The sequence below is a fragment of the Triticum aestivum genome, chromosome 5B, assembly GCF_018294505.1.
Source record: "Triticum aestivum cultivar Chinese Spring chromosome 5B, IWGSC CS RefSeq v2.1, whole genome shotgun sequence".
Taxonomy (NCBI): Eukaryota; Viridiplantae; Streptophyta; class Magnoliopsida; order Poales; family Poaceae; genus Triticum; species Triticum aestivum.
In genome coordinates, this window is record NC_057807.1 from 481633535 (window position 1) to 481648229 (window position 14695).

Sequence of the window (14695 nt, forward strand, 5' to 3'; positions counted from 1 at the left end):
ATTTGTCCACCATGACCAATAGGTATTTGTGCTTGTGGGTTCCCCCTTTAAGGGGTCCAACCATGTCAAGCCCCCAGACCGCGAACGGCCAAGTAATGGGTATAGTTTTGAGGGCGGTGGGTGGCATGTGGCTCTGATTAGCAAAGAGCTGGCAACCGACGCATCGTTGGACTAAGTCCTGAGCATCTGCCCCGGTAGTCGACCAATAAAATCCTGTACGGAAGGCCTTGCCTACAAGAGCCCGGGCGGCGGCGTGGTGCCCGCCGAGTCCGGTGTGAATTTCAGCCAGGAGATTTCGCCCTTCCTCTTCGGAGATACACCTTTGAAGGACTCCGGTTGTGCTTTTCTTATAAAGTTCTCCCTCATGGACCTTGTAGGCTTTAGATCGCCGAACTATGCAGCGGGCCTCATTTTGGTCTTCGGGAAGTTCCTGCCTGATTAAGTAAGCTAGGAATGGTTCCGTCCACGGGGCAATTACTGCCAGTATTTCGTGGGCTGAATCTGTTATTTCATTGGCTGAGCCACCGATTGTGTCAGAATGTTCTGCGTTAGGTGATGCAGTTGGTTCCGGATTGTTATTTCCGGACTCCTCTTCCCATAATACGGATGGCTTAAAGAGCCGCTCCAGGAAGATGTTTGGAGGGACGGCGTCGCGTTTTGCGCCGATGCGTGCCAACACATCTGCTGCCTTGTTATTATCCCGGGCCACATGGTGGAATTCGAGTCCTTCGAACCGAGCTGACATTTTTAGGACAGCGTTACAGTAGGCTGCCATTTTCGGATCCTTGGCATCAAAGTCTCCATTTACTTGGGATATTGTGAGGTTTGAATCCCCGCGCACCTCTAGGCGTTGAATACCCATGGAGATTGCCATCCGGAGGCCATGTAGAAGGGCCTCGTATTCGGCTGCATTGTTGGAGTCCGTGTACATTATTTGAAGCACGTATTAGACTGTGTCTCCGGTTGGGGACGTCAAGACGACGCCAGCCCCCAAGCCAGCCAACATTTTGGAGCCGTCGAAATGCATGATCCAATTGGAGTATGCGTCGTACTCTTTAGAGAGTTCGGCTTCGGTCCATTCGAAGATGAAGTCAGCCAGAACTTGTGACTTGATAGCTCACCGTGGTTTGTAGGTTATATCAAATGGTAAGAGCTCAATGGCCCATTTTGCAATCCTGCCCGTCGCGTCACGATTGTTTATAATGTCATTGAGAGGTACTTCGGAGGCCACCATTATGGAACACTCTTGAAAGTAGTGTTGCAGCTTCCGGGATGCCATGAACACCGCATACGCTATCTTTTGACAGTGTGGGTACCAGGACTTGCATGGAGTTAAGACAGTGGATACGTAGTACACTGGTTTTTGAAGAGGGAATTTGTGCCCTTCTGTTTCTTGTTCGACGACGAGTACCGCACTGACAACTTGATGTGTAGCTGCGATATATAACAACATTGGTTCGCCCAGGTTGGGCGCCGCCAGGACCAGATTTGTTGCCAATACGGCTTTAATTTCTTCGAGTCCGGCCGTGGCAGCATCCGTCCATTCGAAATGTTCGGTGCGCCGGAGGAGGCGATAGAGGGGCAGTGCCTTCTCTCGCAAACGGGAGATGAAGCGGCTAAGAGCCGCCACGCATCCAGTTAGTTTTTGTATTTGCTTGAGGTCTTTTGGGATATCCAGTTGTGACAGAGCTCGGATCTTGGCTGGGTTTGCTTCAATTCCTCTACCGGATACAATGAAGCCCAAGAGCTTTCCGGCTGGTATGCTGAAAACACATTTTTCCGGGTTGAGCTTAATGTCATATGCTCGGAGGTTGTCGAATGTCACCCTCAAGTCGTCTATTAGAGTTTCGACGTGTTTGGTCTTGACGACCACATCGTCTACGTATGCCTCTACTGTTTTGCCTATCTGGGTGGCCAGACATGTCTGAATCATGCGCTGATATGTTGCGCCGGCGTTTTTGAGTCCGAAGGGTATTGTGTTGAAGCATAATGGTCCGTATGGAGTAATAAATGCCGGTGCGGCCTGGTCTTTTTCTGCCATCTTGATTTGATGGTATCCGGAGTATGCGTCGAGGAAGCACAATGAATCGTGCCCTGTGGTAGCATCGATGATTTGGTCGATGCGAGGGAGAGGGAAAGGGTCCGTTGGACAGGCCTTGTTAAGGTCTTTGAAATCGACACAAAGGCGCCAGGATTTGTCCTTTTTTGGTACCATTACCAGGTTGGCTAGCCAGTCCGGATGTTTGATATCTCTGATGAATCCGTCTTCTAAGAGTTTGGCTAGCTCCTCTCCCATTGCCTGTCTTTTGGGTTCGTAAAATCGCCGAAGAGCCTGTTTGACTGGCTTGAATCCTTTTAGGATATTTAGGCTGTGCTCTGCCAGCCTGCATGGATTCCTGGCATGTCTGAAGGGTGCTAGGCAAAATGTCCCAATTTCCCGAAGGATTCTCGTAGTGCGGCTTCTACATCAGGATTTAATTGTGCCCCAATGGAGGCCGTCTTTGTGGGGTCCGTTGGATGGACCTGGAATTTGACTATTTCATATGCTGGTTTAAAAGAGGTGGACTTAGACCTCTTATCGAGTATCACATCGTCCCTATCCACCGTGGAGCGCAGCGCAGTGAGTTCCTCTGCCGCTAGGGCTTCGGATAATGCCTCTAGGGCCAGTGCGGCTGTCTTATTTTCAGCGCGGAGTGTTGTATCTGGATCACTGACGAGAGTGATTATTCCATTGGGCCCAGGCATTTTGAGCTTCATGTACCCGTAATGGGGTATAGCTTGGAAGATTGTGAATGCCCCTCCAGTACGGTTCCGTGCCCTTTAGGGTTTTTTTGCTTTTTGGTTTTTAATCCAGGTGCTTGGGTATGACGCACCCTTTTATTTCGGACTGGGGTTGTATTTAGGGCGAGATTGTCCCAAAACCTGGTTTTGGTTTTCCAGGCGCTCTCCATCGCACAGTATTTTTGTACAATGGTCGCTAGGTCAGCGAAGCGTGTAACTTCGCGACGACTTATGGCGTTTATGATTCCCTTGTCCGTGCAATTGTTGCAAAAAATTGAAATCGCGCTTTCTTCACGGCAGTCCTTTATCCTGTTCATAACCAGGAGGAATCTGGCCCAGTAATGATGTATTGTTTCATCGGGCTCTTGTCGTATTTGAGATAGATCGCTTATGTTTGGGTGGGCGGGTGGAATTAAGTTCGGAACCCCGCCCGATCTGAGGCTCAAAGGCCAAGAAGTTTCCAGATTTGGAAGCTTGGTTTGTTGGATGCCTTCCAACAAATCTGGTTCGATGCCTGACTTTAGGTTCAGTATTTGATTGACGTCCGTCCCTCCGCAGGAATCCGGCATGGAGGGATCGGGAATCCGGACATAGCTGGTTTTTAACATAGAAGAAGAGTCGCCGCATTGTTCCTCTACCACAACAACGTGGTGGGTAGCCTGGGGAGAGTTAATTTCTCTCAGATCGGTTTTAAGACCAATCTGATCGTAGTCTGTAGCGACTCCCAGGGCGGCGATGCGATCCAAGAGCTCATTTACGGAGGAGAGCTCAATCGGATCTAGCTGCTCGGCGAATTCCGAGCTGACGTGAAGATCACTTTTGATGACCTGAGAGGTCATCGTCGGAGCGGTGGCCGAACAGGCAGTCATAAGAAAACCACCTAGCCGGATAGTTTGGCCGGCGGCCAAGGCTCCCTTGACGACGGCGCCGTCTTTAAAGACGGGAAAAGGCATCCTTCCTGATTGCGACGGCACAGAGGAACTCTCAATGAAAGCACCAATGTCGGTGTCAAAACCGGCGGATCTCGGGTAGGGGGTCCCGAACTATGCGTCTAGGCGGATGGTAACAGGAGACAATGGACACGATGTTTTTACCCAGGTTCGGGCCCTCTTGATGGAGGTAAAACCCTACGTCCTGCTTGATTAATATTGATGATGTGTGTTACAAGAGTAGATCTACCACGAGATCAAGGAGGCTAAACCCTAGAAGCTAGCCTATGGTATGATTGTTGTTCGTCCTATGGACTAAAGCCATCCGGTTTATATAGACACCGGAGAGGGCTAGGGTTACACAGAGTCGGTTACAATGGTAGGAGATCTACATATCCGTATCGCCAAGCTTGCCTTCCATGCCAAGGAAAGTCCCATCCGGACACGGGACGAAGTCTTCAATCTTGTATCTTCATAGTCTTGGAGTCCGGCCGATGATGATAGTTCGGCTATCCGGACACCCCCTAGTCCAGGACTCCCTCACCCTCCAAGAAACTGCCCAAGCGCTGGCGTCAGCGGCGCCGCTCTAAATCCTGCCACAACAAGAATGGAGATTCCGGCACCGGAGATAATAATACCCCAGACAGTGCCGAAGACAACCCCCTCCAGCAAGATTCAGCATTGGAGGACGGAGAAGCCAGCCCTCATGAGAGAGCGGCAGACGAAGAGGTAGAGGATTACATGCCTCCCTCCGGAGACGAGGCAAGCCTCGACGACGACGAATTCGTCGTACCTGAGGATCCCGTCGAACAAGAGCGTTTTAAACGCAGGCTTATGGCCACGACAAACAACCTCAAGAAAAAGCAGCAGCAACTTAGAGCTGATCAAGATCTGCTAGCCGACAGATGGACTGAAGTCCTTGCGGCCGAAGAGCATGAGCTCGAACGCCCCTCCAAAAGCTACCCCAAACGCAAGCTGCTCCCCCGATTAGAAGAGGAGGCATATAAACCCGCATCACCAGAGCACGATACGGCTGACCGACCACCCCGTGGCCGCGACAGAGAGGCCCCTAGGCCCTCCACTAGAACCGTACCCCCATCGCTCGAAAAGCACAAAGACCACAGGGAACACTCTGGACTGCGAGATATATTGGGGATAAGGCAAAGACAATCAAGATCGATCTACGGATCGCGTGGGTGCCCCATGATACGTGACGACAACCGTCGCCCCGGACAGAGCGAGTCCGGCCGGGCCGAACACAGTAGACAAAGCTCTTTTGAGCTTCGTTGGGATATAGCCCAATACAGAGGCGCCGCACCCACTATGCTTCACAGATGAAGTAATGGATCATCAAATCCCCAAAGGTTTAAACCCGTGAATATTGAATCTTATGATGGCACAACAGACCCCGCGGTTTGGATCGAATACTATCTCCTTCATATCCACATGGCCCGCGGTGGATGATCTTCACGCCATCAAATACCTCCCACTCAAGCTTAAAGGACCATCCGGCATTGGCTTAACAGCTTGCCAGCAGAGTCAATTGGGAGTTGGGAGGACCTGGAAGCCGCATTCCTTGATAACTTCCAGGGCACGTATGTGCGACCACCAGACGCTAACGACCTAAGACATATAATTCAGCAAGCCAGACGGAATCGGCCAGACAATTCTGGACACGGTTCTTAACTAAGAAAAATCAAATCGTCGACTGTCCGGATGCGGAGGCCCTCGCGGCCTTCAAACATAACATCCGCATGAGTGGCTGCCGGCACCTGGGACAGGAAAGCCGAAATCCATGGCACCCTCACATCACTCATGACCCGCTTCTGCGCGGGAGAGGACAGCTGGTAGCCCGCAGCAACAACCTCAGCAAAAATTCTGGCAGTCCGGATATCAAGGACCGCAATGGCAGGTCGCGTCACAACAAGAACAAACGCCGCATTAACGGCGACAATAGTGAGGATAGGTAGTCACTGCGGATTCAGAGCTCTAAACCCGGTCAGCGGAAAAGGCATTCAAAAGAACTACTCCGGTCCGTCCAATTTGACACGAATACTCGATCGGCCGTTGCCAGATACACGGCACCCCTGAAAAGCTAGCTAACCCACCAACAGGACTATTGCGGTTATTCAAGCAGGCAGGCAAGCTAATTATCGAAAACAACGACAAGGGGCTGCATAGCGATGACGAGGAAGAGACCCGACCGCCGAACAATAGAGGACAGAAGGGTTTCCCCACACAAGTGCGGAAAGTGAACATGATATACGCAAACCCATATACCCAAAGGGAGCGGAAGCGTGCACTCAGGGATGTATACATGATGGAGCCAGTCGCCCCGAAGTTCAACCCATGGTCCTCCTGCCGATCACTTTGATCGAAGGGACCATCCCACCAACATCCGCCACGGCGGATTCGCCGCATTGGTTTTAGACCCAATCATCGATGGATTTCACCTCACCAGAGTCCTGCTGGACGGCAGGCAGCGGCCTGAACTGCTTTTCAGGATACAGTGCGCAAAAATGGGCATAGACCCCTCAAGGATAAAACCTTACAAAGACGACCTTTAAGGCGTCATACCAGGTTGTAGAGGCCAATTGTACAGGCTCAGTTACACTTAGAAGTGGTCTTCGGATCCCGGATAACTTCCGAAGCGAGAGATTAATCTTTGACATAGTTCGTTTTCGCAGCGGCTATCATGCTTGCTCGGGACATTTTACCGCGTTTGCAAAGTTCAACGCGGGTGCCGCACTATGCATACCTCAAGCTCAAGATGCCAGGCCCTCGAGGAGTCATCACGGTCAACGGAAACACTGAACGCTCTCTCCGAAACGAGGAACATTACAGCGGCTCTCAGGGCAGAAGTACAGTGCAGCCTCTTAAGGCAATTCTCGAGTCCGGCCGATTAAGCGACCGGACCACAGCTAAACGTGCCCAGAGCAGTAACCTACAACAAGACCACCTGGCACGTTCCGAGCACGCGTAGCAATGCGGCCCCAACCCCAGCCCCTGCAAAATTGCAAGACTGGTCCTTCGCATACATCATTACGCTTTGGAGATACCATGGGCATAGGGGGAGGGGCACGACCACGATAGGCCCAGAATGCGGCTTAACCACACCAGGGGCTCTCAAGTGTGTCGTTCTTTTTTTTTCTCTTTTCTTTTTTTACCCACAGGACTCCGTTCATCAGAGGCCCTGTCCGGCAGTAGACCTGCCGAACTCACGATGCAACAGCCAGGGAAGGAGAAAGGCTACGACGAATATCCAGGTGGTCTCCATTACGAGCATTAAATCTGTTTTATACACCATTCCGCAGCCTACCCCTGGAGGGGGACATGTTTAATAGTCCCATCCCTTGCTTATCGCACTATTTGTATCGTTCTGCATTCACAGCAGTATTTCTTGAATAAACAATGCAGCACCTTTTTGCTTATAATTGCATTTCTTTCTTATACATATGTTCATTTGTGACATGTTGCATCCGTACACTCTGGTACGGCTAAATACACCAGGGGCTTATGTTTCCCGCATCATGGTGTGATAAGTCTGAACACTTTCACAAGTGCGGCACCCCGAACTTATAGCATTATATGCATCGGCTCCGAATCATGTCTTGGGTCAATAGTTGGGTTTGCCCGGCTCCCATGTTTTGGTACCTTACGTTCCGTTGTATCGGCTAAGGTAGCATTGGGAGAACCACTGCGATTGCGCCCCAGTTGAGCTGGCGAGCGCCTCAGTGGAGAAAGCTAAAACTGACCGTCATGATGAGGCGAGAGCCGGTCGCTGTTCGAGAGGTTTTTTTCGAGTCCCTAAAGACTTATGTCGCTTAGAGCGAGGAACCGGCTTTGTCCGGCCCAGGCGTGGATAGCACCCCAAATTCGGCCTTCCGAACACTAGGGGCTTCGCCAAAATTTAAAATTATAGAATTCTATGGCTAAGTGAGAGTGTTAAAGCACTATAAGTCCGGTTTCCTTGTTCGCTGTGTTGAGCACCTCTGAGGGAGTTCCGTACTAGGGGGTGTCCGGATAGCCGAACTATCATCATCGGCCGGACTCCAAGACTATGAAGATACAAGATTGAAGACTTCGTCCCGTGTCCGGATGGGACTTTCCTTGGCGTGGAAGGCAAGCTTGGCGATACGGATATGTAGATCTCCTACCTTTGTAACTGACTCTGTGTAACCCTAGCCCTCTCCAGTGTCCATATAAACCGGATGGCCTTAGTCCATAGGACGAACAACAATCATACCATAGGCTAGCTTCTAGGGTTTAGCCTCCTTGATCTCGTGGTAGATCTACTCTTGTAACCCACATCATCAATATTAATCAAGCAGGACTTAGGGTTTTACCTCCATCAAGAGGGCCCGGACCTGGGTAAAAACATCGTGTCCCTCGTCTCCTGTTACCATCCGCCTAGGCGCACAGTTCGGGACCCCCTACCCGAGATCCGCCGGTTTTGACACCGACGTTGGTGCTTTCATTGAGAGTTCCTCTGTGTCATCACCGATAGGCTTGATGGCTTCTTCGATCATCAACGACGATGCAGTCCAGGGTGAGACCTTCCTCCCCGGACAGATCTTCGTATTCGGCGGCTTCGCACTGCGGGCCAATTCGCTTGGCCAGCTGGAGCAGATCGAAGGCTACGCCCCTGGCCATCAGGTCAGATTTGGAAGTTTGAACTTCACGGCTGACATCCGCGGGGACTTGATCCTCGGCGGATTCGAGCCACAGCCGAGCGTGCCGTACTATCATGATGGGCATGATTTAGCTCTGCAGCCGGACAGTACCCTGGAGGCCGCACTCGAACCCGCTCCGATCTTCGACTCAGAGCCGGCTGTGCAGACCAAGGATGGATGGCTAGGCACCACCTCGGGGGCTGCAACCTCTACGGCGATAGAGCCGAACACCGATCTTGTCCCCCATGAAGCTCGTGACTCCGAGGTGCTGGACTCCTTGCCGGACTCCGGACCTCCCACGCCCCCTCCAGTCGAATCCGGTTGGGCGCCGATCATGGAGTTCACCGCGGCGGACATCTCTCAACACTCACCTTTTGGCGACATCTTGAGTTCGCTAAAGTACCTCTCGTTATCAGGAGAGGCCTGGCCGGACTGCGGCCAGGACGGTTGGGATGCGGACGACGAAGAAATTCAGAGCCCACCCACCACTCACTTGGTAGCCACTGTCGACCACCTAACCGACATGCTAGATTACGACTCTGAGGACATCGACGGTATGGACAACGATGCCGGAGATGACCAAGAACCAGCGCCTAACGGGCGCAGGAAAGCCACCCCATCCCACAACGTATGCATGGTGGACACACCAAAAGGAAGCGACAATGAGGAAAAATGGGACGTGGCGAAGGACAACTCCCCCAACAGACAAACAAAGCAGCGACGCAAGCGCCGCCCGAAGACCGGCATCGACAAAAACGGTACCCATATGGACCCGGCCCTAGAGCAGGGCGAAGCAGTGGACGACGCACACGTCAACAAGCAGCCAGCCGGACATGAACCGGACAAGCAACCCATCCCCGGCGAAGATGATCTCATATCACCAGAGCATACGAATCTCCATAACAGGCTCGTCGCCACTGCAAGAAGTTTGAAGAAGCAAAAGCGGAAGCTCAAAATAGCGGAAGACACACTCAGAATAAGATGGAGCAAAGTACTCAACACCGCAGATAAATATGGCACTAGTCACCAGACAAAGAGCTACCCGAAGCGCAAGTTGTTGCCCGAATTTGACGAGGAGGCCTTCGAGCCCCCGCAGTCAAAAAAGAAAGGGGCCGCCTGGCCGGATAGACGACCAGATGACAGGCCAAGAGCAACACGGGGCGCCACACACAAGCCGGCACATGATCAGCATAAAGATCTTCAGAAAAAGGATAACCCGGCCAGGTCTATCTATGGGCCAAAAAAGAAGACTCCAGGAAGTAACACAACCAGCCGAGCATTTGAAGACAACGGCACACCCAAATACAGGGGCGCCGCACACCCACTATGTTTTACCGACGAGGTACTGGATCATGGATTTCCAGCGGGATTTAAACCCATAAACATAGAGGCATACGACGGAACAACAGACCCCGGAGTCTGGATTGAGGATTATATCCTACACATACACATGGCAAGAGGAGACGATCTCCATGCCATAAAATACCTTCCCCTCAAGCTCAAAGGGCCGGCCCGGCATTGGCTTAAAAGCCTCCCAGAAAATACGATTGGGAGTTGGGAAGAGCTTGAGGATGCGTTTCGAGCAAATTTTCAGGGGACTTATGTCCGGCCTCCGGATGCAGATGATTTAAGTCACATAACTCAACAGCCCGGAGAATCAGCACGCAAATTCTGGAACAGGTTCCTCACTAAAAAGAACCAAATAGTCGACTGTCCGGACGCTGAAGCCTTGGCAGCCTTCAAACACAACGTCCGAGACGAATGGCTCGCCAGACACCTCGGCCAGGAAAAACCAAGAACAATGGCCGCACTAACAAGTCTCATGACCCGCTTTTGCGCGGGGGAAGACAGCTGGTTGGCTAGATGCAGCACCAGCGACCCGAGTACATCCGAAATCAGGGATGGAAATGGGAAATCACGACGCAAAAAAGATCAGCGCCGGAACAAGGAGAATGGCCCAAATAGTACGGCGGTCAACGCCGGATTCAAAAGCTCTCGGCCGAACAACAAAACACTGCCCTTAAAGGATAACAGTGACGAGTTATCCAACCTCAACAAGATTCTGGATAGACTGTGTCAAATACACGGTACCTCCGGGAAGCCTGCAAACCATACCCACAGAGATTGTTGGGTCTTCAAGCAGTCCGGCCGACTTAACGCCGAACACAAAGGGCTCGACACACCAAGTGACAGTGACGAAACCCAAAAGCAGCGCTCCGGAAACCAAAAGACTTTCCCATTAGAAGTCAAAACAGTGAACTCACTTCACGTGATAACACGCAGCGCGGCCCCTGCTATACCAGGACACCGTCCGCAGACTGGGGATAGAACCCACCAAAATTCGTTATAGCAGCACTTCCTTCAAAGGAGTGACGCCAGGCCTTTTTAGCCAATTTTACAGGCTCTGTACCACTAGGGGTCGTGTTCGGTTCATCCGACAACCTCCGTCGCGAAAAGCTCACCCTCCATCGCCCCATTTAGCAGTAGCCCTTAAGCACTACTGGGGCGTGCAGCTTTCGCGCGCTTTCATGCAATACCGCATTACGCGTCTCTTACGCTTAAAAATGCCCGGTCCACGTGGCATATTCTTAAAACTCCAGGTGTCTCTCGACCACGGAGAATGTGCGGCTGCCTAGACAGCCACACATTATTCCGACCTTGCAGGTCAAAGCCCCTAAAAACAGGTCATTTAGACCTCGGACATGGTTAGACGAGTCCGGCAAGGGGCTTCCCAGCCGCATACCCCTTTTTTTAGGGGGCCGCGCGCATAAATGATGAAAGCCAATAAAGCTCAACTTTCTTCATCTTCCAAATTATACTTTATTTTGATACACTTTTTGCACGATATTTCTTAGAAACTAAGTCCTTCTCTTTTACAGATGAAGCACGTGCTACACCCGTCCAGGATACAGCACAACGGAGACACAGGCGCAGACGTGCAGTAGGGACCCGTTGCAAGGATTCTTTTCAGATTAAGACCCTGCGTAAACCTTTCTCACTGTCTCTTGTTGATACACATCCCCCGGTTTCCTACCAGAGCCGAGGAGGAGGCTGGCGTTTTGGCATCGGCCGCGTCAGAAGTTCCCGCCTGTACCTGGACACTAGGGGCTTAGGGCTTTATTCTGCCCGATATCATAAAGACCGAACACCTCAGGGAGTGTTCGGCGTCTCGAGTTAGGCCTTATATGCATCAGCTCCGAATCATGTCTTTGGTCAAATGTTGGGTTTGCCCGGCTCCTGTGTTTTGCTGCCTTACGTTCCGTATCATCGGCTAACGCGGCACCAGGAGAACTACTGCGATTGTGCCCCGGTTCGGCCGGGAGAGCACCTCAGTAGAGAAAGCCGAAAACTGACTGTCATGATATAGCGAGAGACTGGTCAACCACTCGATCGACCATTGGAATGTTTAGAATTCCTCCGCTTTGACGAAGGACCGCTTCCCGGTCAGGCACATACGCGCCCCAAGTTCGGAGAAGCGCGGTGCCATCAGGGGCTATATAGTAGCCCCACATTCGAGCTCCTATGGCTAAGTGAAAGTGATAAAGCATTATAGTCCGGTTGCCTAGTTTGCTATGCTATCACCTCCTTAAAAGGACCAAGACGTTGGATTAAGTGTGAAAAAGCGTTTTTCTTTTTGCAAACACCCCCGCACCATGTGCGTGGGGGCTGAAGCCAAAGACTGCCATCTTTCAGATTATACATACATATACGGCCGCACAGGAGATAGTTCAATACTTGAACACACAAGTATAAAAAGTCATTGCATTATAAACATGATCTTAGAAATCATACATGTCATTCAAACATAACATCTTTCGAGCACTGCGACTCTATTATACGAGCGCCCTGCAGGACTTCCTCAAAGTAATGCTCGGTGGGGAATCGGCTTTTGTCCGAACCCCGGGATGCAACAGCGGTGGCATCCATCTCCGCCCAGTATGTTTTACCACGGGCGAGAGCCATCCGCGCACCTTCTATGCATGCCGACCGCTTCATCGCCTTAATATGCGGCACTGCCCCAAGGAATTGCTGCAACAAGCCAAAATAACTCTTCGGCTTGGGGCTTTTCGGCCACAGATGAGTTACCACATCCGTCATGGCCAGTCCGGACAATCTATTCAGCTCAGCCCACTCAACCAGCCGATCACTCAACGGAAGTGGACGCTCCGGACTATGGAATTGAGACCAGAAAAGCTCTTCCATTTCATGATCCTCCTGGCTTCGAAAGTGCACGACTGCGTCAGCCGCACTCGCCGCCAAGTCCAGATAAGGATCCTCCGCACCGTACAATCGGCCCAGCTGAGCATACTTCGGATCCGTGAACTTCCTACGCAGCATAAAGGGCTTTCCAGCCACAATGTCTCCGACCTGACGCAGTTCCTCCTTCATAGCCCGCATCGCACTACGGGCATCCTTGGCTTCGGCATCGGCCTTCTTCAGGTCCTCTTGCTCCGCTCGGCGTTCTCCTTCAAGAACCTCCAGGCGGTCGGTAGCAACTTTTAATTTCATGGCCATTCCGGCCATCTCCTCCCTGCTTCGGCAGTGAGCAGCCTTCTCGGCTTCTAGCTCTTCCGCTGCCTTCAAGGCAGCCGCCTCGCTTTTTCTGGCTTGCTCCTTGGCCCGAGCAAGTTCTGCTCGAAGGTCTTCCACAGCAGCAGCACCATCTGCATCAAGCATACAACTTGTAAGGAATGGGCATCAGCTCCCTTACTAAGCGACCGCGGCGCAATCACATACCTTGTGACTCATCAAGTCGTTTATTGACCAGCGAGATGTCCGCATCTGCAGCGTCGAGTTGCTTCTTCAGCTCGGCGAATCCATCCGTCCGGCTGGCCACCGAACGTTCCGCCACCTGCATAGGAAAGGCGACAGTTAATAACTGAGATTATGATCCTAGGCACGCTGCCGTTTTCGACAGCATACCAAGTCTCAGGGGCTACTATACAGGGCGCACTTCATGTGCAAAACTGTCAACAGGTATGTCATTTTTTGCGTACCTCAAATCCCGTCAGTAAACTTCCGACGGCCTCATACAACCCGCTTTCGGCGGACGAGATCCTCTCAATCACATTACCCATTAATGTGCGGTGATCTTCTGAGATGGACGCCCTATTAAGCAAATCCTGCAGCTCCACCGGCCGTACTCCAATGGGTGCCGAACTCTCCGGCCCCGCCGGACTCGGGGAGACCCTCCGCGACGACACCTCAGGGTCGTCCGCCCCGTGCGATGGGGCGGCAGATGGAGGCGTTTCGCTCTCCATCATCTCCGGACGAAGGTCTCCCGAAGATGAGCTGTGCTGAGATGGGCTGAGATCCGAACTACAAGGTAAAAACTTCGGTTACCTTTAGACATTAAGCAGGGGTGTCTAATAATTATAAAATCCCCCTTTTTACTTACGGCTCGTTAGAGGGCTGATTCCTCCGAGGAGACAGTACGGCCGGGGCGCTTTCTGGCGCAGGACCTTCCGGTACAGATTTCTTTCCCCGCTTTGAGGCCTTGGCCTCCGGGTCTTCGGAAGCGTTCCGCTTCTCCCCCTGGAAGGAGGGACTCTCGATTCCTCCCTTACTAAACGCCTCCTTGGCAGAGGTGACAGTTTCCCCGTGCCCCCCTTCGCCCTCATTTGAAGGTGCAACCTCCAACATTTTGATTAACACGGGATCCTGCGTGGTCTCAGGGAGGGGGGCCGGACACCGTATCAGTTTTGCTTGCGCTATCCACTCCTGTCCAGGGATAGCTGGTTAAAAGGCAAGCTCACGATAAATAAATGGATGGTGTGTCCGGACACAGGGCTACTTACTTGAGTATCCGGGCGATTGCAGCTTAGGCCAGCGTCCTCGGTCAATTCCGGATGCGTCTCTTGCGATCCGAAGAACAGTTTATACATCTCCATGGGAGTCAAACCCATGAAGTGTTGAAGAGCTCGCGGCCCCTCCGGATTAAATTCCCACAGGCGGAGGGGGCGACGTTTGCAGGGCAGTAGGCGCCGGATCAACATGACCTGCACCACTGCGACCAGATTGATCTCCCTTTCTTGGAGGACTCGAATCCGGTCCTGCAACAGGGGGACGTCTTTGGGCGACCCCCAGTCACGCCCCTTGTTGACCCATGACGTCAGCTGCTGTGGAGGGCCCGAGCGAAAGACGGGCGGCGGCTTCTGCCTGCTGCCCCGGGGAGCGGTGATATAAAACCACTCCTGTTGCCACAAGCCGAGCTCCTCTTGGAAAGAGCCCTTGGGCCATGGAGCTTCGGCCCTCTTGCTTATAACCGCCCCGCCGCACTCTGCCTGACGCCCCTCAATCATCTTCGGCTCC